Here is a 22,780-nt window from a genome sequence, read left to right on the forward strand (position 1 = left end):
CCAGATTTTATGATTTTCTGCAGAAAATGCACCATTTTTAGAAGGCACTGCTTAGAGCCTCTACTCTATGATTGGTAGTGCTGAAGGTACACAAAGGGTAATATGCGAAGAGCAAGAATCAAACCCACTGATAAATATGGTTCTATTGCACAATCACTGAATTTTTTCTAAAACATCTTTTAAGAATAAAAATTATGATGAAAAGAATAATAGAGATAAATTACACGTCCACTTAAGACAATCACACACACCACTACTCCATAATACAATTATGTTTTCGTTTTTTCTTCCTCTTTCATATAAATATATCATCTACTATGTCTTCAAAATTAATCATTTAATTTATTTTTTCTTACAATATGCAACTAATAGTGGATATATGATAGAATAATTATATATTAACAAAGATCGTAGGCATGTTTTCCAACAAACAATACATCCTTTTAAACGAAGGGCTTCAAATATTAAACATAAATCTAACATTGTTTATCTTATACAATTAACAATACAGTAATTAACATGAGTGCGTCAATTCTAAATTATGACTATATATAATCCAACATATTACCACTCAAATAAGATCATATTTATAGCTCTAACATTACTAAAAAAAATAAACTCGTGTATTATTTTTAAATGATCGGTGCGTAATTTAACATCATATATATGGGTTCACATTTTTATTGAGTTATATGATTTGAAATAAAACATACACCCAAAAAATATTGTCATAATAGGTTGACAATAACAGCAATTAGACCTTCGTTATTATTTGTTTAAGCAACATTTCTTTGAATATATATATATATATATATATATATATATATATATATATATATATATATATATATATATATATATATATGCTTAAACGACATTGTTGTAAGATAGTGTTGTATATGCAAAAGAAATGAACAGCGAACCTCACCTTATAAAAGAATCCAAAAAAAGTGAAAAAAGCAACACCATTGTTGGAATGATTCGATAAAACAAAAAATTAACAAGAGAATTAGATTCCAACCAAATTAAGTGTAAGATTAAGAATCTTTAGTTTGTGCATTTATATAATCCCTTATGATTATGAACCATAATAATGCAGTGGAGGACAATTTGATTACCAGTTCAAGTGAATGGACACATATTCAGGTTCATGAGATAGAAGTCGCTGAGTTGCACTTGCAGGTATATATGCATGTCTGCATCTATTTCTACAAAGGTTTTCAATTTTCATTCCATTTCTGTTAATTAACCATTTCATTGCTTTTTTTTTTTTATGGTTTTCGTTTGTGTTGTGAGTCTCATGGGAAGTCTCATGCAACACCCCATAAAGAAATTCATATATGCATGATAAATTTGAGATCTCCGTGAAAGAGGATAGTGGTGTGTATGGTGGGAAGATTCAAGTGCGGCCATTTGGTTTCACCTTTTTTCCTTATACGTCTTTAAATACATACTCCCACAATGAGGGCATGTTGTAGGTTTTAATTGTGTTCAAGGGTGAGGATTGGACTTTTCAAAATCCAGTCTAGATCCAATAAAATATATATTGGATTTATAATCTACACTCATTTTACCTAAATCGATTAGATTTGTATTTTATCAATCTAATTTAAATTAGATTAAATCTAAATCGATTAGATTTGTATTTTATTAATCTAATTTAAAGTGGATTAAATTTAAATTGAACTCATTTTATCAATTAGATTAAATCCAATAAGATCAATCTAATATACTTTTATTATTAAGTATATTAGACATAAGTTAGGCCGACTTGACTCGACCTGGACTTAGGCCGACTCGTATGAATTTGAGTTTGGTTCACTTGACTTGACTTGGATTTGAATTATTTTACCTCAACATCAACCAATGACTTGAGTCAATTGAGTCTGAATTAACTTGACTTGTCTCGACTCGACTCCAGGGACTTGGGTCGACTCAGTTTGACTCTAGACGTTAGTTGACTTGGCTCAACCTTGGATTCAAGATGACTTTTGAAGTCGACTTGGCTCGACCATTAGTTTGAATCTAGGTCAAATTGGTTTGACTTGAACTGAAGGTCGAGATGAATCAACCCAAACCAAAAAATTGAGACTTGTTAACCTATGAATTGACCCAAGTCAAATGTCGAATCAAGTCATTTGTATGATCTCTTTTTTGCACTTGAGCTTGAGATGGTTTGTATGAACAACGACAAATCTTCATAAATTATTTTGGAGTGACAAAATATGTAGACACAAATTTTGAAAGGCCAATCATATAAAATATATTAAAATTATAAAAAAAATGTTTTTGTTATATATATATATATATATATATATATATATATATATATATATATATATATATATATATATATATATGAAAAAAAATTGGAATGGAGAAGGCAAGTCCCCTTACAATGCACGAGTTCCGACACTATGTGAATGGTGACTTTAGTAAATATTACAGAAAAATCATTAAATAACAACTTAGAAAAAAAAAATCACTAAATAACAATGAATTAAAGACAAAAAAAAATATTGATTATGTATGAACTAAGTCACACTATCATATAAACTAAAAATTATTCGCATTTAAAATATTTTTATTATTAAAAAAGAATTTATAATTGACATGTGAATCAAAATCTAAATTAGTATTTCACATTAATTATTAGAGTTTTAGTTATTTATTATTACTAAATTATAAATTGTCTCTTTCTTTATAAAAAAAATATTAATATTAAAACATTTGTTACCATAATCTTTTACAAAAAAAAAATATGTACAAAGTTCATTGCCCCTAAATATCAATATGATATCCTCTAAAAAACACAAATTCATATCAAAATCCAAATAATCTCCATTTATACTATCACAAAAATATTGGGGTCTGCTGCATACTCTATTTTTATTGCTAAAGAGTGAAGTATTGCTTCACTCTTAGCTATATTATGCTCCCATAGGTCTGTCATGGGTTAATCTAGTATATATTCTACTAACACACAGCAAATCAGCCCCTTAAAAAACTGCACCTTTGCATTATTAATTAGCTCTTCTTTACTTATGTGTATTACATTGTTCTTACTTCTTTGCTTTATGCTCCCATAGTCTCTAATTAATAATAGAGACTAATACTAAGTAATTAAACATTGATACTTAAACAGATACTAATTTAAATTTTGATTTATAAATTTTTATATTAATAATAGAGACTATATATTTTAAATACTAATAATTCAATTTATAAAATAATATTTAACTTAATTAGTATAACAACTAATTATTTTTAATTTTTAAATTAGTTGTTATTTAATAACCTTTTTTGATGACATATGATGAATTGGCGGCCTAACGGGTCATGGATTGTATGTTCAAACTAGGAACGGACAATTACAGTGCCGCTGGAATATTTCTTGTGGCTCGTCTTTTTTCTCTTTTCGTAGAGGTACCTAAAATAATGAATGCAATAATTTTTATAGGTATAATAACAATAATATTATGAGCTACTTTAGTTATTGTTCAAAAAGATATTAAGAAAAATTTGGCCTATTCTACAATGTTTCAATTCGGTTATATGATGTTAGCTTTGGGTATGAGATCTTATCGAGGTGCTTTATTTGATTTGATTACTCATGCTTATTCAAAAGCATTGTTATTTTTAAGATTTGGATCCATTATTCATTCAATGGAAGCCCTTCTCGGATATTCTCCGGCTAAAAGTCAAAATATGATTTTTATGGGCGGTTTAACAGAACATGTACCAATTACAAAAACTTTTTTTTAGTGGGTACACTCTCTCTTTGCGGTATTCCACCCTTTGCCTGTTTTTGGTCTAAGGATGAGATTCTTAATGATAGTTAGTTGTATTCACCAATTTTTGCAATAATAGCTTGTTCTTGAGCAGGATTAACTGCATTTTATATGTTTCAAATGTATTTACTTGTTTTTGAGGGATATTTAAACGTTCATTTTTTGAATTTTAATGGAAAAAAAAAAAATAGTTCATTCTATTCAATATCTTTATGGGGGAAGAAACAAGTAAAAAAAGGTGTTGTTAGAAAGTTTTGATACCATATTAGAATGATATTATTTTGGAAGTGAATTTAAATTTAATTCAATCCTACAAAATTTGTTTGTAAGATAACTCTCATTTATATATTATAAAATCATTTTATCTCTAATCGATATAAACTTCTAACATGCCTCTTTTATATTTATATAAATTAATATATAATTTTTTTATTTTAATATATTTTATAAATTACATTTATATTCTTATTAAAATGTCTGTGTTCACTCTTGAGCTCCCCTCTGTTAGCACTATCCAATAATGAAGCCCTGATGGAACCAAAACTTAGGAAAACCAAATTTTTGTGAGGATACATGATTAATAATGGCATGATAAGTGATACATGTATCTGCTATATATTTATGCAGGTAAAGCATTTGACGGTTGAGAAAACACGTTTTTCACTTTTGATCACTCTCCAATCATGGAACACACATGGAACAAAACCTCAGAAAATTTCAAGATTGTTCCGGGGAAGCCGCGTACTAAAGCAATAAATCTATCTCTCAAAACCGAAATCCCACGTGTAATAATAATTGAAGAAGAGAAAGAAAACAAGAAATGCAAGTGTTTTTGGACTTTTCTGTCTTTTCTGAAAGGTCAGAAAGCCTAGTAATATCAATTTCTAATTCGCTTCAAAGCGATGAAAATTATAGTGTATGAAACTATGAAAACAGAAATAATATTTATTGTTTCGGGAGTAAAACTATTTTTTCATTTTTCTTCAATTCTAATCTAAATACTGGATTAAAGTTTGGAAAATGTCTCACAAATTCTAATGTATAATAATGAATTTCAACACACTAATTTTTAAAATAAAAATGGTTTCGAATTTCACTAATATAAAGTTAACCAAAGTAAATACGATGTCCCCATTTCATCTAATATACTAGTAGATTAATATAACAATATTTGACATATACACGGTTGTCTATGTATATTTCTTATTTTAAATTTAATTTAATCTTACAAAATCAGTTTATAATATATCTTTTGATAAAATTATTTTTTATTTACATTTTCACCAATTCATGTAAATTTTATTGATAAAATTCATCGGTAATTATATCTCTAAAGATCTTTTTGGTAAAAAGTTTTTATTACCACAACTTTTTTTATTTGTAAATCTATCGGATAAAAAAGGCAAAATTTCTCCCAAGTTTAATAAGATATTTTATAAATTAAGTGGAGATGGTAAGATGAATAAAAGAATAAGGAAAAATAAAATTGATATTTATCAACAAATTTTATCGATGGTCAAAATTCATCGATAATTATCGATGAATCTAGACCGTCAATAATTACGACAATTTTTTCGATAAGTAGGTATAATTTAACAACGATTCGTTGATAATTAACAATTTTTTCGTAATGTACAAAATATACCATATATAATTCATGCTTTACGAAAAATATTATACATGTATATCAATGTTCACTTTATATAAGTAAACACACTTAACTACAAAAAATAATATAAATTGTCATACTTATTTTCGTAAAATGTGACGATTTTAATTGTCACAATTTACGTCTGTGACAGTTTCAAAAACCTCCACAGTTTGTATTGTCATAAAGATAATGTGACGATTTCAAACAAATCGCCACAACAACTGTCATTTGTTACGTTGTATAAAGTGGTGGTTCTTTAGGATAAATTATGACAATTAAAATCGTCGTAATATACTTATCGAAAACAATTTAAATATAAATAACGATATTTTAAAATAATACTATTTGCACTATATTTTGAATTCTCATAATTTAATATTATATTATTTATAATTATCCAAGTTTCGTTATTCAATAAAACTAGTTTTTATAATAATAAATACAAATAAATAAATAAATAAATATATATATATATAATATAAAATACACAAAAAAATTAACCAAAGTAATTAGATCAATGGTTCACTATTACAACCATATAAATATAAAAAATAAAAGTAAGTACACATGTTAAAAAAAATACATTTAGAATCATGCCCATGAAGCATGAAGTAATTAAAGTCATGATCTTGGACCATAGATGTTTCAACCATTAATTTGCCATGCTTCAACCTTAGTAGATCTTGTCCATACCACAATTTCCAGAGACTCGCAAATTCTTAGTGCATATCACCTTTTGGTGGTCATTTTCTAGCAAAAATTTTGTTGCAGCTAACAGGGTCAAGATCCGAGCCTTCTATTGGTGATTGTGTGATAAAGAAAAAGAAAGAACACAATCAATGGTCTTGTTAATTTTAGCTAGTGAGAAAAACGTTTATAAGTTTTTTTTAACTAAAAAAATGAATTTGTAACTTCAAATTATTTGGAATCTATTTCAAAGATAGAAGAAAGATAAATGGATAAATAAATATAGATAAAAATAAGCAAAATTTTTAAAATTATTTAATTTAAAAAGGAAAAACTAAAAGTGAAAATATGCTAAAAAAAGTAGTAGTAATATTTTTTTTTAATCTATCAAAGTAAACCAAATTCACCTCTCTCTCTCTACTCAAAATCAATCAATCTCTATCTCTTATTTTTTAACATACAAAACTCAAAAACAACATCCAAACTTCCACAAGACAAAACATAAATAAGATACATATTATCATCTTTACATATCCAAAATATTATAAAAAATCTATATAGAGTTATCTCCCACCAATATACATATTCTATATTTAACATACAATAAATTTTAAAAAATTTGAATTCCAACAAATTTCCATAAATCATCTTTTGATCGGAGTCAATTAAAAAATAGTTTCTTTTTTCAGAGTGGCTCATTTTTTATTATGATTGTTAGGTAGTTAAGTCAAATACGTATCAGCCGTGTTAGTTAATAAAAAAAAACAACTATCAGTTTTTCTGTTGTATTCTGTTTCTCTGTATAATGTGCTGCTATATAAAGCACTGTAGTCCATGTGTATGTGATACAATTCATTCTTGAATATACATTCATCTCTTTGAATCCTACTGTGTATTCTCTCTGCTGCGTAAAAGTTAACAGTGGTATCAGGAGCAAGGTTCCGATAGAACCTGTGAAGAGTTACAAAGGGCTAGTACGTGTTGTAAAGCTGTTTTGGGTAGTATTCCAGATAGAGGAGTGATTCTTTAGTGAAGAGAGTGGTTTCTTGCTCAATCAAGAAAACCCATAGAAGAACCTCACGTAAAGGGGTATTGTCAGGTGGATCTACTGAAGAATGGCTGGAATGGGGAGTCTCATACAGGGAGGGTTACCAGTGTTTGACGGCAACATGTTTGATCAATGGAAGATCAAAATGCTTGCAGTTTTTGGGTTTTAAGATGTTGTAGAAATCATCCAAGAAGGTGTAGTTGAGCTAAGCAGCAAGGCATCTGAGGAAGAAAAGAAGCACTTCAAGCAACAACAAAAGCTTGATAGCAAGGCACGGTTCTTGCTGTATCAATGTGTAAACTCCAATATCTTTGACAAGGTCTGCAAGGCAACTACTGCCAAAGAAGTGTGGGAGATCTTGGAAAAGACTTATAGGGATGGAGACAAACACAAGAAAGTAAAGTTGCAGGCCCTACGAAGGAGGTTTGAATTTCTAATGATGGAAGATAATGAAACAGTTGCACAGTATCTTGATAAAATTCAAAGGTTGGTAAATGCTATGAAGACATGTAATGAGAAGGTCTCTGATCAACATGTGGTGCATAAGGTCTTACGGTCTCTACCACCGAGGTTCGATCACCTAGTGATAACAATCGAGGAGACCAAAGATCTTGAAACTTTGGAGATGGAAGAACTTCAACACTCACTAGAGGCGCATGAGTACAGGTTGAGTGAAAGAAAATGTATTCAAGAACAAGCTCTGTAAGTGAGGTCCACACCGAAAGGTAAGCCTAAAGGAGTGAAGAAAGGAGGCAAGAATTGGAAGGAGCAGAATCAAGAATCTGATTCTGTAGAACCCGTAAAAGGGAAGAAACAAAATGCAGATGGTGACAAACCCTGGAAATTTGACAAGAAAAAGGTACGATGTTACAATTGTCAGAAAATGGGGCATTTTGCTCGTGAATGCAGGAATGGAGAAGGGTCGAAAACCAAGTCCACCAACCACGCGAATCTTGCCCAAGAAGATTCAGACTCAGAAGCAGTAGTTCTGATGGCAAAGACTGATAATGAGGTAGCAGAAGACACATCATGGTATCTTGACTCAGGGTGTTCAACACACATGACGGGAAAGAAGGATTGGTTTGTCAAGATGAGTGAATCAACCCATGGTCAGATCAAATTTGCAGACGACAGCAGCCTGTTAGCAGAAGGCATGGGAAGAGTGGTGTTAAGTGTTGATAGTGGAAGAAGAATCCTGGTAGAAGATGTGTTATATGTACCAGGCTTGAAAACTAATCTGTTAAGCCTAGGCCAGCTACTACAGAAGGGGTATCATATTACCATGCAAAATAATCAGTTAAGCATGTTTGATCAACAAGAACACCTTGTTCTACAGGCAGAACTATCCCAGAATAGAACTTTTCGTGTTGGGATGAATGCATTAAAGCATCATTGCTTCGCTGCTTCAACAAATAAGACAGAATGGACTTGGCATTACAAGTATGGGCATCTGAACTTCAAAGATTTGTGTCTGTTGAAGAATCAGAACATGGTGGAAGGACTACCAGACTTAGAGGCTCCTGGAGATGTGTGCAAGGAGTGTGTTGAGTGTAAACAAACAAAAAGAAGTTTTTGCAAGTTTGTTCCTCAAAGAGCTGCAGAAAAATTGGATCTGGTTCATTCAGACATATGCGGTCCTATCCAAGTGGAAACGTATGGAGGTAACAGATATATCATTACATTCATTGATGACCTATCTCGCAAGATGTGGGTGTACTTGCTAAAAAGAAAGAATGAGGCACTCCTGGTGTTTAAAAAATTCAAAAATCTGGTGGAAAGGCAGAGTGGAAGGGCTCTCAAGGTCTTAAGAACAGACGGAGGAGGAGAGTATACCTCAAAAGATTTTCAGGATTTTTGTGATGAAGCTGGGATTGAGCATGAGATCACACCTCCATACACACCCCAACAGAACGGTGTTGCCGAGAGAAGGAATAGGACTATCATGAACATGGTTAGGTGCATGTTAAAGAGTAAGAACCTGCCAAAGGAATTGTGGGGAGAGGCAGCTTTAATAGCATCTTATGTGCTAAATCGTTCTCCTACAAAGAGGTTGAGAGGAATTACACCAGAGGAAGCTTGGAGTGGGACAAGACCAAATGTTTCCCACTTGAGGATTTTCGGGTCTCTTTGCTTCAAACACATACCTGACCAGCACAGGAGTAAGTTGGATGATAAGGGAATACGTCTGATCCTGATTGGATTCCACTCAACAGGAGGCTACAAGCTATGGGATCCTGAAAATAGCCAAGTTCATATCAGCAGGGATGTGGTAGTTGATGAAACCTCTACTTGGATTTGGAAGCAAAATCACAGTAGTAAAATTTCTCAACCCACAATCGTGATAGAGGAAGAGAATACTAACGTAGTTCATGCTGATCAGAATGCACGTGTAAGGAGGTCATCAAGAATCATCCAAAAGCCTACACATTTGGATGATTACGAGGTGTTGCACGATGCTGATATAACAACAGATGGCAATTTAGTGCATTTTGCTCTAATTGCAGAATCTAAACCTATGAACTTTGATGAGGCTGCAACAGATAACAATTGGTGGAAAGCTATGAAGGAAGAGATAACATCAATTGAAAGGAATCAGACTTGGGATCTGGTTGAACTTCCATATGGGAAGAAACCTATTGATCTAAAATGGGTCTACAAGGTGAAAATGAATCCAAAAGGGGAGATAATGAGATACAAAGCCAGACTGGTTGTGAAAGGTTTCTTGCAGAAACCAGGGGTGGATTATGGAGAAGTCTTCTCCCCAGTAGCAAGAATAGAGACAGTCAGAATCATAATAGCGTTGGCTGTTTTCTTCTCATGGCCAATGCACCAACTGGATGTTAAGGCAGCGTTTTTGAACGGCTTTCTGGAAGAAGATGTATATGTAAGACAACCAATAGGTTTTGTTGTGAAAGGACAGGAGGAGAAAGTCTATAAGCTGAAAAAAGCCCTATATGGTTTGAAACAAGCCCCTAGAGCTTGGAATCAGAGAATAGACCAGTTCCTCAAGTTCATTGGGTTCAGCAGGTGTAGTTCAGAACATGGAGTGTACATGAGAAGTCGGCCTGGTGATTCTCTCTCCAACAAATTGATCGTGTTGTTATATGTTGACGACTTGTTGGTAACAGGAGGCAATGAAGAGGATATTACTCACTTCAAACAGCAAATGTTAGATGAATTTGAAATGAGTGATATAGGTGAGCTCAACTATTTTCTTGGTATTGAGTTCACTAAGATAGAGCATGGTATTATAATGCACCAAACAAAGTACACACAGGACCTGCTGAAACGATTTCGGATGGAGAATAGCAATCCTGCAGTCACACCTGCAGAAGCTGGACTGAGACTGGAATCCACACCAGATGAAGAATCTGTTAATGCTACAGATTACAGGAGAATGGTTGGGAGTTTGAGATATTTGTGCAATTCCAGACCAGATTTGAGCTTTAGTGTTGGGTTAATAAGTAGACATATGCAAGATCCAAAGGAGTCACACATGTGTGCTGCCAAGAGGATTCTTAGGTACCTACAAGGGACGATGGGCAGTGGGATTCTGTTCCCACATGGAAAAGCTGATTCAGAATTGGAGTTAGTGGGATATTCTGATTCAGATTGGTGTGGTGATAGGAGTGATAGGAAGAGCACTGCAGGGTACGTCTTTTTTCTTGGGGGAGCTCCAATCTCATGGAACTCAACTAAGGAACCCGTGGTGGCTTTGTCTTCCTGTGAGGCTGAGTATATTGCAGCTTCTGAAGCTTGCTGTCAAGCAGTGTGGCTGGAAACGTTGCTGAAAGAATTGATGGTGGAACTCTCAAGCAAAACTAGGTTGATGGTAGATAACAAATCTGCGATCGATTTGGCAAAGCACCCTGCATTGCACGGGAGGAGCAAGCATATCGAAACACGATTCCATTTCATACGTGATCAAGTATGCAATGGAAAACTCAAGGTTGAGCATTGTACATCTGAGTTGCAGCTAGCAGACCTATTCACAAAAGCCTTTAGAACAGAGAGGTTTCGTTGGCTAAAGGATGCAGTTGGCATTGTGAATATTAAAGCCAGTTTGACTTAAGGAGGAGTGTTAGGTAGTTAAGTCAAATACGTATCAGCCGTGTTAGTTAATAAAAAAAAACAACTATCAGTTTTTCTGTTGTATTCTGTTTCTCTGTATAATGTGCTGCTATATAAAGCACTGTAGTCCATGTGTATGTGATACAATTCATTCTTGAATATACATTCATCTCTTTGAATCCTACTGTCTATTCTCTCTGCTGCGTAAAAGTTAACAATGATAAGATGATAAAAGGTACTCATATTCTTTTCAATTTTAATTGTATTTATTTTCAATCTGAAAAAGGAAACTAAATTCACCTCTCTCTGTTTTCACTCCCTCACCAGTCAAACTCAAGCAAATTAATAGAGGTTGTTGTATGAAGGTAAACAGCAACATAGATGATAATTTCTGCGTTCAATTATGGAGAGAATATAAATAATGTGAGTTGTAGTAGCATCTTTAGGAGAAAAAAAGAATATATATTTTAAGGGAAGATGATAACTTGATGTGACAAATTAAATTTATGCCAACTCTATGCTTTCATCTGCTCCAATCATGCAAACTCATATTCAATCTACAAGCTGTCAAATCCATTGTGTCTACTTATTTGCCAACAATAAGCATAATTATTAGGGTATAATTACATGAAAATAATCATAGTTTTATGTCCTATCACAGTCTGTGCCATAGTTGGGTGTGTGGAGTAGAGTGATTAAAAAAAGAGTAAAAGAGAGATCTATAGATATAGTAAACGAAAAAAAGATTGAATGATATAACATAAGTATGACTCACGAATTTAATATTTGTCTCGTGTTATTAAATTATGGCTAATTTTAATTTTTTTTTATCAATTAATTAACGTTTTGATAAGCTTCATGTGTGTTCCTCCCATTGTCTTGTCTTCTTTAGTGCTTATGTTTCCTTCTTCGGCCATGTCTCCTTCATCCCATTAATTTCTGCCAGCACCCTGTTAATTTTTGAAAATGAGTAAAAGTAACTTTTACATTATTAATTTTGGAACAGGCATTTCAAAATAAAATTTTCGGAATAAAATTTTCTGAAATAATATTTTCAAAATGTGTAAAATATATTCCGAAACATCTCTTTTGAAACCAATGTCGAGAACAAAGTTTCCAGAACGTATATAATATCTTCTGGAATGAATTTTCTTTAACACTCCTATGAGAAATGTGTTTCTGAAAGAGCTTTTTCTAGAACACATGGAAAATTTTCAGTATTTTCTCTGTTCTTCTTTGTAGAGTGGTATAATGGTGAAAGGTATTTGAATGTTTTCCTTATATTGTGGGGGTGCAGAAAGTAATTACCCTAAGGTTGATGCCAAGGTTAATGATTTGGGCCAGGCCCATTTGGCCATCGGCTAACAAAGAGAGAGTTTCTTATCGAAATTCATTTGATCTTCTTCTTCCTTTTTTGTTTCAGTTCCATTGTTGGAACACTCATTGTCCTTTCACACTGATAGAAAAGATTGATTTTTTGTTTCCGTTTCTGTTAATATATATTTCAAATAGAAATTTAATATTTTGTTTCTTCATTACTAAATGAATTTTGTGACAAAAGCTAACCTGACTTTATAGAAGAATCCAAAAAAGGGAAAGAAAAGCAACACTGTTTTTCGAATCAATCAATAGAATAGAAGAGGAGCATTGGATTCCACCCAGATTAAGTGTAAGATTAACATTTCCCCTTCAGTGCGGGAAGAATCTTTAGTGTGTGTATTTATAGAATCTCTTGTCCTTAACCTTAAATCTTAAACTCTAAATATATAATATTTCGCTTCAGTTCATGAGATCGAAGTAGCTGAGTTGCACTTCCAGGTTCATGTCCTTCTATTTTTACGTAGATTTTCAATTTTTGGTTTGTTGGAGTATGTGTTTGGTTATATCAAATTGATGTAGAATTAATTTTCTAACGTATAATTAATACATATTTGGTCTTCAAAATTAATTAAAGAGTACAAAATTTATATTGAATGAAAAATAACTGATTCTTATTTATGTGTTGAAGAATTAATTAAAGTTGAATCAATTCAAGAACGCTCAACCAAACATACCCGGAGTAAACTTGTTGAGGTCTTTTAGATTTTCTCAAAAATGGTTCTCTAAAGCTATATGTTTATGCAGGCAAAGCATTTGATCAGTTCAAAAAAATCATTTTTCAATTATGGCTCCATTCGTCTCTAAGGTCGAACACAAATGGAATGAAAGCAAATTTGGTCGGTCGAAGAAGAAGGGGCATGAAAATGAAGCTCTTGAAAACAACAACTCACATGGAAACAAAATTATAAGAACAAAAAAAAAAAGGATATGGCAGTTTATTTCAACTTCTCTGTGTTGTCTCAAAGGAGGTCAACAAGCCTAGTAATCAATTTTCTAAGTGCACCTTTGCTTCAAAGGGATGAAAATTCATGTGTGTGAAACCAGAAATCAATATTTATTGTTTCGCGAGTGAAACTACTTTTTAATTTTGTTTCAATTTTAATCTAAACATGAAGTAAGTCCATTTTTAGGTTAAAGTTTAAGAATTATTCTAAAAAATCGTAATGATGATGAATTTCAACACAGTTTTTAAAATAAAAGTACTTTTGAATTCAATTAATATGACACTAGACCGGTATAACAATATTTTCTTATTGTATTCCTACTCCTTTGTTAGAATAACATTGTTATAGTCAATAATCACTTTCAAGATATTGTCTTTAACTCATAACTTAATTATGATTTTCTTCTCAAAAGACATCTAGACTACATCAAATATATTGAAAAAAAAAGAATAATATTTATCTAAATGTGAATAACTCTTCAATAACTATATGCAATATCATATGTTTATGTATAAGTACACAATCATAACTATCTCATACTTGTCCAGATTATTGGGTTCGTTCGACCAATCAGGGTCGTTGAGTATTTCTAGGTCGCCGGAATGTTTAATAATATATTTTAAAAAATAATAAAATTTTCATGTTTAAGTAGAAAGCCCATGAGTTGGCCCTGACCCATAGGACTTTTGTGGGGATTTTTGTCCTGTGGATTTCTTTGATGGAGACTTTCTTTCAATGTGAATTTTTTTGATCCTAACTCATATGGACCAGGACCAAACCCTGTGGACTGAGTCAAATTGACACCTCTAACTATCTGCAATATAGATGAAACTTGTTTATATTGAACCATAAATAATCTGACTAAAACGGTTTAAATTAGGGCACTAGTGCTATAACCGAAGCCTATAAGGAGACGGTGACAATTTTACAATTTCATCAACCTATATTGCTTCGGTTCTACAAACAACCAGTGTCGTAAGCAGTTTTAGGCCTCAGTTCATTAAGAACCGAAGCCTATTAGGCAGCCCAGAAATGAAAATTTTAAAATTGCCACCAACAAAAACACATTTGGCCTCAGGTGCTTTTGGACCGAGGCAATATTGGGGTGTTTTAGGCCTCGGTTGAAATAGAACCGAAGCCTATAACCCTGCCCATAAACCCTAATTTAATAATTTCATCAGCGCCGCCCCCTTTAGCTTCGGGTCCCCTTTCACCGAGGCCATTGAGCCACTTTAGGCCTCGGTTCTTTAAATAACCGAGGCCATAAAGCTGGTTAAAATCCCTAATTCGTGAACCCCGATCATTATTCATCTTCTTCCCCAATTCTCTCTGCACGAACGCTGCGCCGCCCTCTGCCACCACCAGTTCCAACGTTGTCGCTGACCAGCTGTCGTCGCCGTCTGTGGGTTTTCGTTGCCTCCATCTCCTCATCCATTTCTCTTTGCCGCTCCATTTCTCTCCAAGCCACTTGCACCTCCATCAGACCAGCCACCATTCACGAAGCCATTGCAACACCTCATCCACGAAAAACGCAGCAGGTCCACCATGCCTCGAAGGAGAAGAACGAAACCTCCACTGCAACGCCTAGAGTCGAATGAAACGCAGCCCACCACCGCGCCTGGAGTCGAACACCTTTGACGAAGCACTCTTCCATGTTCACAAGAAGCCTCTCCGGAGAGTCTACCTCATGCAACTACATCATCAACACAGATCTGCATAAACGACGTTCACACAGCCAACTAAAACGCGCATCTGGCAGATCTGGAACACTGGGAAGTAGATCTGGAATGTCGGGAAGCAGATCTGGAATGCCGAGAAGCAGATATGGAAAGCAGATCTATGGCTTCGGTTCAGGCGTGACCAGAGCAGAAAAACGCCTCTATGGCTTCGGTTGACAACCGAGGCCAAAAACCAACCCTTTTGGCCTCATCCCAATATGCCTCAGTTCTAAAATCGGGACAGAATTTTAAAAACAACCGGGGCCTAAAGCCCTTACTGCACTGGTGGGGTTCTCAACTTTCTTCTTTGCAACTCCAACATATTTTCTCTCTTGCTCTCATATTCTTTCTCTGGTGGTGCTCTGTGTGAGTGTTTGTAGAAGTGTTAAAAGTCGTTTTGCTAGTCTAAATTGGTTGGTGTGGGTCTTTTGTAGTAGTGGACAATTTTTTTTTATTTGATTTGAGATTTTGTGGGTCTAAGTGTTTAATTGAGGTAGGTATTTTATATCTTTCGTTGTTGTACTTGTTTTTTACTGTTTACCATTTTGTTTTCCATATGCACATTTCGTATCCTTCGTAGTAACCATTTTGATGTATTTTTGTGTTTTTATTATTCACATGATTTTGTAAACATCAATAAAAAAATAGTTAAAAATTGATTTTTTTTGGTAACTTCTTTTAGTGTATATTTGATTTAGAGTCATTGCCTTTTATATGATAGTCATAGATTTTCATATACATAAATTTAATAGAGATAATTTTCAAACACTTATAACTTTTGCTACAAAATTCGAATAAAGATGCATACATTGGAGTTGCTCAGAAAAAGGTGAGAAATATGCTGATCAATCTCCAACATCTGCAAAATTTGTCCATTTAGTACAATTTTATTTTATTTTTTTGTAAGGCATTTAGTTTATATACCTATATTTGTAAAAAAATTCTGAAATTTTTTAGTGTTTCCTTGTACCAAATAGAGTTATATCAAACCTTTATATCTTAAAAATTCTATATTTCATGTTCAAAAAATTTTATTTTGTGATTTCCATTCACAGTACGAGTTTGCTAAACTCCACCATGCACTCCATTCACGAGGTTACTTTCAAGTATCACTTTCTAATGGAATCATTTCAATAACTTTATACATTAAATCCAATGTCACTTTAATTATCTCAAAATTTTAGAAAGAAATAGAGTTTAAATAATTAAACTTAGATACCAATTTTTTAAAATATTTATCGGAAAAATGTATTAAAAATTACAAATTTATTAAATCTGGCTAATCTGTTGTCCCACCCATAATGTGACAGGTTGACGGGTTATATAAGTTGAACCGAGCTGACAAATTCAAAAATCAATCTGTAAGATCCAATCATTTTGTTACCTGTAGTTATATTTGGATGTTTTCAATTTAATTTTACTTTTAAGATGAGTTAATGTAATTAATTTTATCATTAAATCCAAAGTAATAACATTATTATAATGAGACAATGACACATTTGTAATATTGACAGTTGTTTCTTTGATTAATAACATGTCATTCGTTATCTAAACGTCACACACTAACTTGAGAAAGTTAAAACAATGAAATAAAATTTAAAAAAAAATCGCCATAGTAACAAAACAGAAAAAAAATATTTAACCTTTATTTTATTATATTTTAGTTGAATGTACATATGTCATATAGTTTTTGCGTTTTGTACATCTTTATAAGATAAATAGTACATGTTCAATATTCATGGAGAATGTAACATAGTTAATAATGGGTGTTTTCTATGTTTTTTGTGTATGGAAGATTAATTACCTGTGACAAAGCGAACCTCACTTTATAGAAGAATTAAAAAAAGTGAAGAAAAAAGCAACACCATTATTGCAATATTGATGCAGTGTAAAGCAAAGATAAGAGAATTAGATTCCACAGTTGTTCATGTCAGTGAGGGAAGAATCTTAGTTTGTGTATTTATAGAGTCTCTTACGAACCCAACAATATGAACCATTTGATTATTACTTCAAAAGTGGTCACACACACAGAGATATCTGATATAAATATATTATTGTCTTTAGTTTCATCATCAGATCCAAGCAATAATCCATTTACATCGTTGTGCAGGTTCTACTCAGATTTTCAATTTTCATTACTTCTGTTCATTAATTATTCATTACTTTTCATCAACTTGATGTTTAATATGTATATAAAGCTAACAACACTTCAGTTAATATAGTTTTTTATATGTCAAAAGTTTCATGAAAGATAACAAAAAAGTTGTCACAAGATATGAAGATTATTAAAACGTTAGATTTCAGCTTTATTTCCTTAGTTATATGTTTGAATATTAGCTCAAATAGGCTTCAAAGTTTCTGAGACTGCTATAACATGACTCATTCTATTGTTCTAATATTCAAAGCTTCGAAAAGATGCATGTGTTGTGCTTTTTTTAGTCATGTTTCAAGAAGGTTCTCTAAGAACTTGATTAAGATCTGTTTTTTAGAAATGTTTTTGTTTTAAAAGAGGAGAACTGTTAGTAGCATATATGTTTTTTAAACATTCTTATAATTGTTCGAATTTTGAAATTTCATATTAATGGAATTTCTTCTAATTTTGTACTTTTCACTAAATTTTAATGGTAGTGTAGACCTTTAACCAACATATATATATATATATATATATATATATATATATATATATATATATATATATATATATATATATATATATAAGTAGTCATTTTGTTATATAAAATCTAATATCACTGTATATTTTTTTTCCTTATTAAAACTAAAATTTGAGATTTATAGCCCACTATGGACCAACCAACCATGTCTTCAAATAAAGGGGAAAAAAGCATCACTTACACGATACCAGGGAGTAGCTATATTTTTTAGAGAGGTTTTTTTTTTTCTTTCTTTTACTGAAGTTATATTTGATTTTTTTTTTTTTGTAAATTATGAGATAGAGAAAAATAAATTAAATAATTTTTCATATACTAAAATTAATTAGTGTAGAAATTGTTTTATATAATATTTTAAAGTAATATTCTTTAAACTCATAAGTTTATTTTAATTTATGAAAAAAATAATTTTTTTTTCTGGTGTTGATAAAAGGTTTGTTTGAAACATATCATAATATACTCACTCCAAAGAAAAGTGATTCTTACCAAATAAGAGGTACAAGTAAGATAAGCTTAAAATCTATAAGGAAACCATGAAACTTAAGAATAAAAATTGAAATTTTTATGTTAAGTAAATGCAACTATCCGGTTCTCATTTGGTTTCTTACATTTAGAATTGGAAAATGTTTTCTTGACATTATTTAATTTGACAATCCACTTTAGGAGTATTTTGGTCATTAAAAAAGTTAATTTTTATATTTGTAAAGAAAGAGAGAGACTCAAGGATAAAATAGTGATGCAAAATTTTGTTGGATCTCAAAACCTAATAACTTATCTCACACCATAAAGGTGTATAGTCTATTCTTCCTTTCAACAAGGACCATATTTTATCTTTACTATAGTATAATAAGAGATAATTTAAGTAGCAATAATAAATAAATTTGTGTATATAAATAATTGATTGGATCTAGAATATAGATGATCTTATAAAGTTGGGCATAAGAAATTATATGAATATCTAGCTCTCATTCTTATTTTAAATTATGAAACTTAGGGATGACTTTCAATTTTGATAAAAAGATCTCATAAATATTAATATGAGTAATATTTAATTTTTTAAATTGGACATGAGGATAATGATTATGTACATTTGCAACTCCTTCTTCTCTTTATATTCATCTCAACATCGATAAATGTCTTTATATTCATTCTTGTTTTAAATTATTAAAATATCTTTAATTTTTTAAGTAATTTTAAAAAATATTAACTTTTCTTCTATCCTTATTTTCATGACTTATTTCTAAGATATATATTTGATTATTTTTATTTTTATTTTTTATAATTATTTTACTTTTATCCAATTGTTATTTTTTGATATTATTTTTCTTTTATAGTTATTTTACCTTTATTTAATTGTTATTTAATACTCATATTAATATTTATATAATTATAATTTGTTTTTTTAATATTTGATATCAGGAAAAAATATATATTTTTTGCATTAAAAACTTGATAATATCATGTTTTTTTAGATTCTTTTATTTTTTATAAGATATATTTAATTAATATATGAAACAGAAAAGGGATGGATAGGGATATACGGTCATACTCGATGAAATAAAATTTTCATATCCATTAAAATTGATAATGGAGTTGAAAATAAAATTTTGGTTCAAGGATAAAAATGAAATAGTCAAACATGGCACTAAGTTTTAACTTTAACTAAAACTCCACTTAATTTATTTTCGTACTTTAGTTTAAATTTATTCAATTATAATTAATTTCTTGTAGTTTAAAATTAAAAAGAAGAAAATATAGATGATTTGATATTGAATTTGATCATTTATTTTTTATATGTAAAATGTATTTAATAAAATATATAGGTGGATATTGTTATGCCCGGTAATACAGATAAAACCTAACTTTCATACTTAAGTATTCATAATGAAAATGAATACGAACTTTCACTAAAAAAAAAAAATTAAATATGGTCAAACTCCCACCAATTTAATTCTACATTCTTTCTATCCCTAAGTATGCAAATTTTAATTTTAATATAACAAAAATTATATTATTTTTTAAATAGCTTTCAAAATAACAAAGTTAAAATAATTTTTGGAATCATCTTCCAAAAGACACCTTTGAAACCCATGCATAGGTTGTTGGAGTAATCCTTCATATCTTTGAAATGTTCTAAAATTGAGCTCTCTAAAAGCTATATATATATTTATGCAGGTAAAGCATTTGATCAATTCACAGTTTTTTGAGTTTTGGGTTCTCTCCAATCATGGAACCCAGATGGAACCAAAGCTCAGAAATGATCAAAATTGATCTGCGGGAGAAGATTATGGGTACACAAAACAAAATGAACGAATCTCTCCAAAACCCAATCTCACGTGAAAAAAAAATTGAAGGGGGAAAAGAAAACAAGAAATGGCGATTTTTTTCATCTTCTCTGTGTTGTCTGAAAGGAGCTCAAAAACCCTAGTAACTAATCAATTTCTAAATGCACATTTGCCTCTACTGTATCAAAACAGAAATAAATTTATGATTTCGATTCTAAACTAAACATGTGCCATGGAATGATTATTAATTATTATAATGATTAATTTAAATATTATTTATAAAATAAAAAATCATTACTTATTAAAATAATTATTATTATCAAGATTTTTACTATCAAAAATTAATTTTTAATTAATTAATGATGAATTTAATTATTAATTATATTTTTTTATTTGTAATAATGATTATTTTAATAATTAATACACTACAAGAAAATGCTTCATTAGTAACCAATTTTAGTGACCAAAAGTTGTTAGTTACTATAATTACTAATTTAGATACAAGTTTACAAAGGAAAAAAATCATTGGTTACTAAAATAGTTACTATTATGAATAAAAAATTATAATTGGTCACTAAATTGGTTTTTAAAATTAGCTACCATAGTTTTGGCTACCAAAGAAAATTAGTCACTAAAAATTAGCTACTTAAGTTTTGGCTACCAAAATAACTTAGTTACTAAATTGCTCTCTAATTAATTAGTGACAAATTTAGTGATCAATTATAATTTTTTATTTATATTAGTGACTATTTTAGTAACCAATAAATTTTAATTTTGTAAATTGGTATCTAAATTGGTCACTATAGTGACTAACAACTTTTAGTTACTAATAAGACATTTTCTTGTAGTGATAATTTTTTATTTTATAAATTGATATATAAATTAGTTATTATAATGATTAACAATTTTTTTAGTTATAAATTTTTACATTATAATTTAAAAAAAAAAGTTTTGAACTCTCCTAAAAGTAATCCAAATATCATCGTGTAAAGCTGAATTTAATCTGAAGTATTAGTATGATGATGTAATCATATTTCACATCACACTAATTTCTTAAATATGCAACAAGTCTGCATACAATAATTGTATCTATATGTAATATCTTCTAAACCAATCTATAGAGTCGGAATTTAGCTAACCCTAATAATTAGAATCTAAATTTATATTTTCTTTAAGTAAATTCAATTGTGCCTACTTCTTTATTTGATACTAGCTTTATTTATTTAATTTGTAGAATTTATTAGCGTAGATTATCAATAAAATCTTAAAAACTTATTCAATATTGAAATTATCTTATTAGAATAATCATGTAACATATCAAATAATACATTTAATTGAATTGCAGTTGATAATAAAATAACATTTTATAATTATTTTTTATCTTTTAAGAAATTTTGTAATGAAATTTTGTGATTTAATAATATTTTAAATTGTTTAATAGTGATAAAACTATTTGATAATGACAAATAAAAATTTGAGTTATAATATAAATTATTTATTTAAGTTAATATTGTAACTTTCTATTTATTTAAATATATTAGAAATTTTGTATCTAAATAATTTAAAATAAATATTAAAAGTATCATTTATTAAAATTAAAAGAAAAAAAAAATCATATATTCAAATTAGAAAAGATAAATCAATAATATCTACAAAATAGATAAAAAAAATTATAAATTCAATAATAATAAAAGACATATTAATTAGTGTGAATCCGTTTATAAATTAGTATTTTCGATTATTAGATATCTTAATCATTTATTTCAAACTTTAAGACGAATTTGTAAACTTCAATGATTGAACTATTGTTTGAACGTCGTTCCCAATATCGGAGTAACCTCTAATCGGATTTTATGATTTGTACATAAATGTATAAGAGATACTAATTTATTTGAGGAAGAAAAAAAATAATCAAATCACACTATGCAGCAAATTTAAACTTTTTAAATCTATTTAACAACAAATCCAAGCTCAAAATATTTAAGAAAAAAGAAAAAACACCCTAAATATGAAATGGATCTTTGCTCAGTTTAAATGCAAATGATAATACTGTAAAAGACTTTATTCATATGATTTTATTTAGCCTATAAAAAAAAAAAAAAAGAAGCCCTAGTACAAACAATTAACGGTTTCACCAAACTTGGATCAATCATGCTTGTGGTTATATGTAACTCATGACATCCATTTTATATATATATATATATATATATATATATATATATATATATATATATATATATATAAATTTAAATATGGATTTAAGTTTGGTATTAAGTAAAAATGAAAAAAAATGAATATCTTATAAGAAAAAAATATCCATACATTTATTGATAATTTTTTCTTAAGAAAATTATCACTAATATCAAAGTCGATATTTTATTTGGTGTTCAACTCAAACGACTATAATATAATTCTGATATAAAAGATTCTTCTAATGAAAATTCAAACAAACATATTATTTTACAAGGAATGGATACTCATAGTTAAAAATGTTTAATTTATGTAGAAAATTTGGTACTTGAAAATATAAATTAGG

At 30.0% G+C, this 22,780-nt stretch overlaps 2 long non-coding RNA genes across 2 annotated transcripts; both read left to right on the forward strand.

The window, feature by feature from the left end:
* The first annotated feature begins 1,079 nt into the window (after positions 1–1,079).
* Positions 1,080–4,756, forward strand: LOC114185894 (uncharacterized). Its single transcript, XR_003604914.1, has 2 exons — positions 1,080–1,182; positions 4,419–4,756. It is a non-coding gene; the product is annotated as an uncharacterized LOC114185894 (long non-coding RNA).
* An 8,194-nt stretch (positions 4,757–12,950) lies between these two features.
* LOC114184282 (uncharacterized) lies at positions 12,951–20,468 on the forward strand. Its single transcript, XR_003604571.2, has 3 exons — positions 12,951–13,066; positions 13,373–17,400; positions 20,135–20,468. It is a non-coding gene; the product is annotated as an uncharacterized LOC114184282 (long non-coding RNA).
* The last annotated feature ends 2,312 nt before the right edge of the window (positions 20,469–22,780 follow it).

This window comes from Vigna unguiculata, chromosome 5, assembly GCF_037176805.1.
Source record: "Vigna unguiculata cultivar grain cowpea cultivar isolate G323 ecotype 2 chromosome 5, ASM3717680v1, whole genome shotgun sequence".
In the NCBI taxonomy this organism is placed as follows: Eukaryota; Viridiplantae; Streptophyta; class Magnoliopsida; order Fabales; family Fabaceae; genus Vigna; species Vigna unguiculata.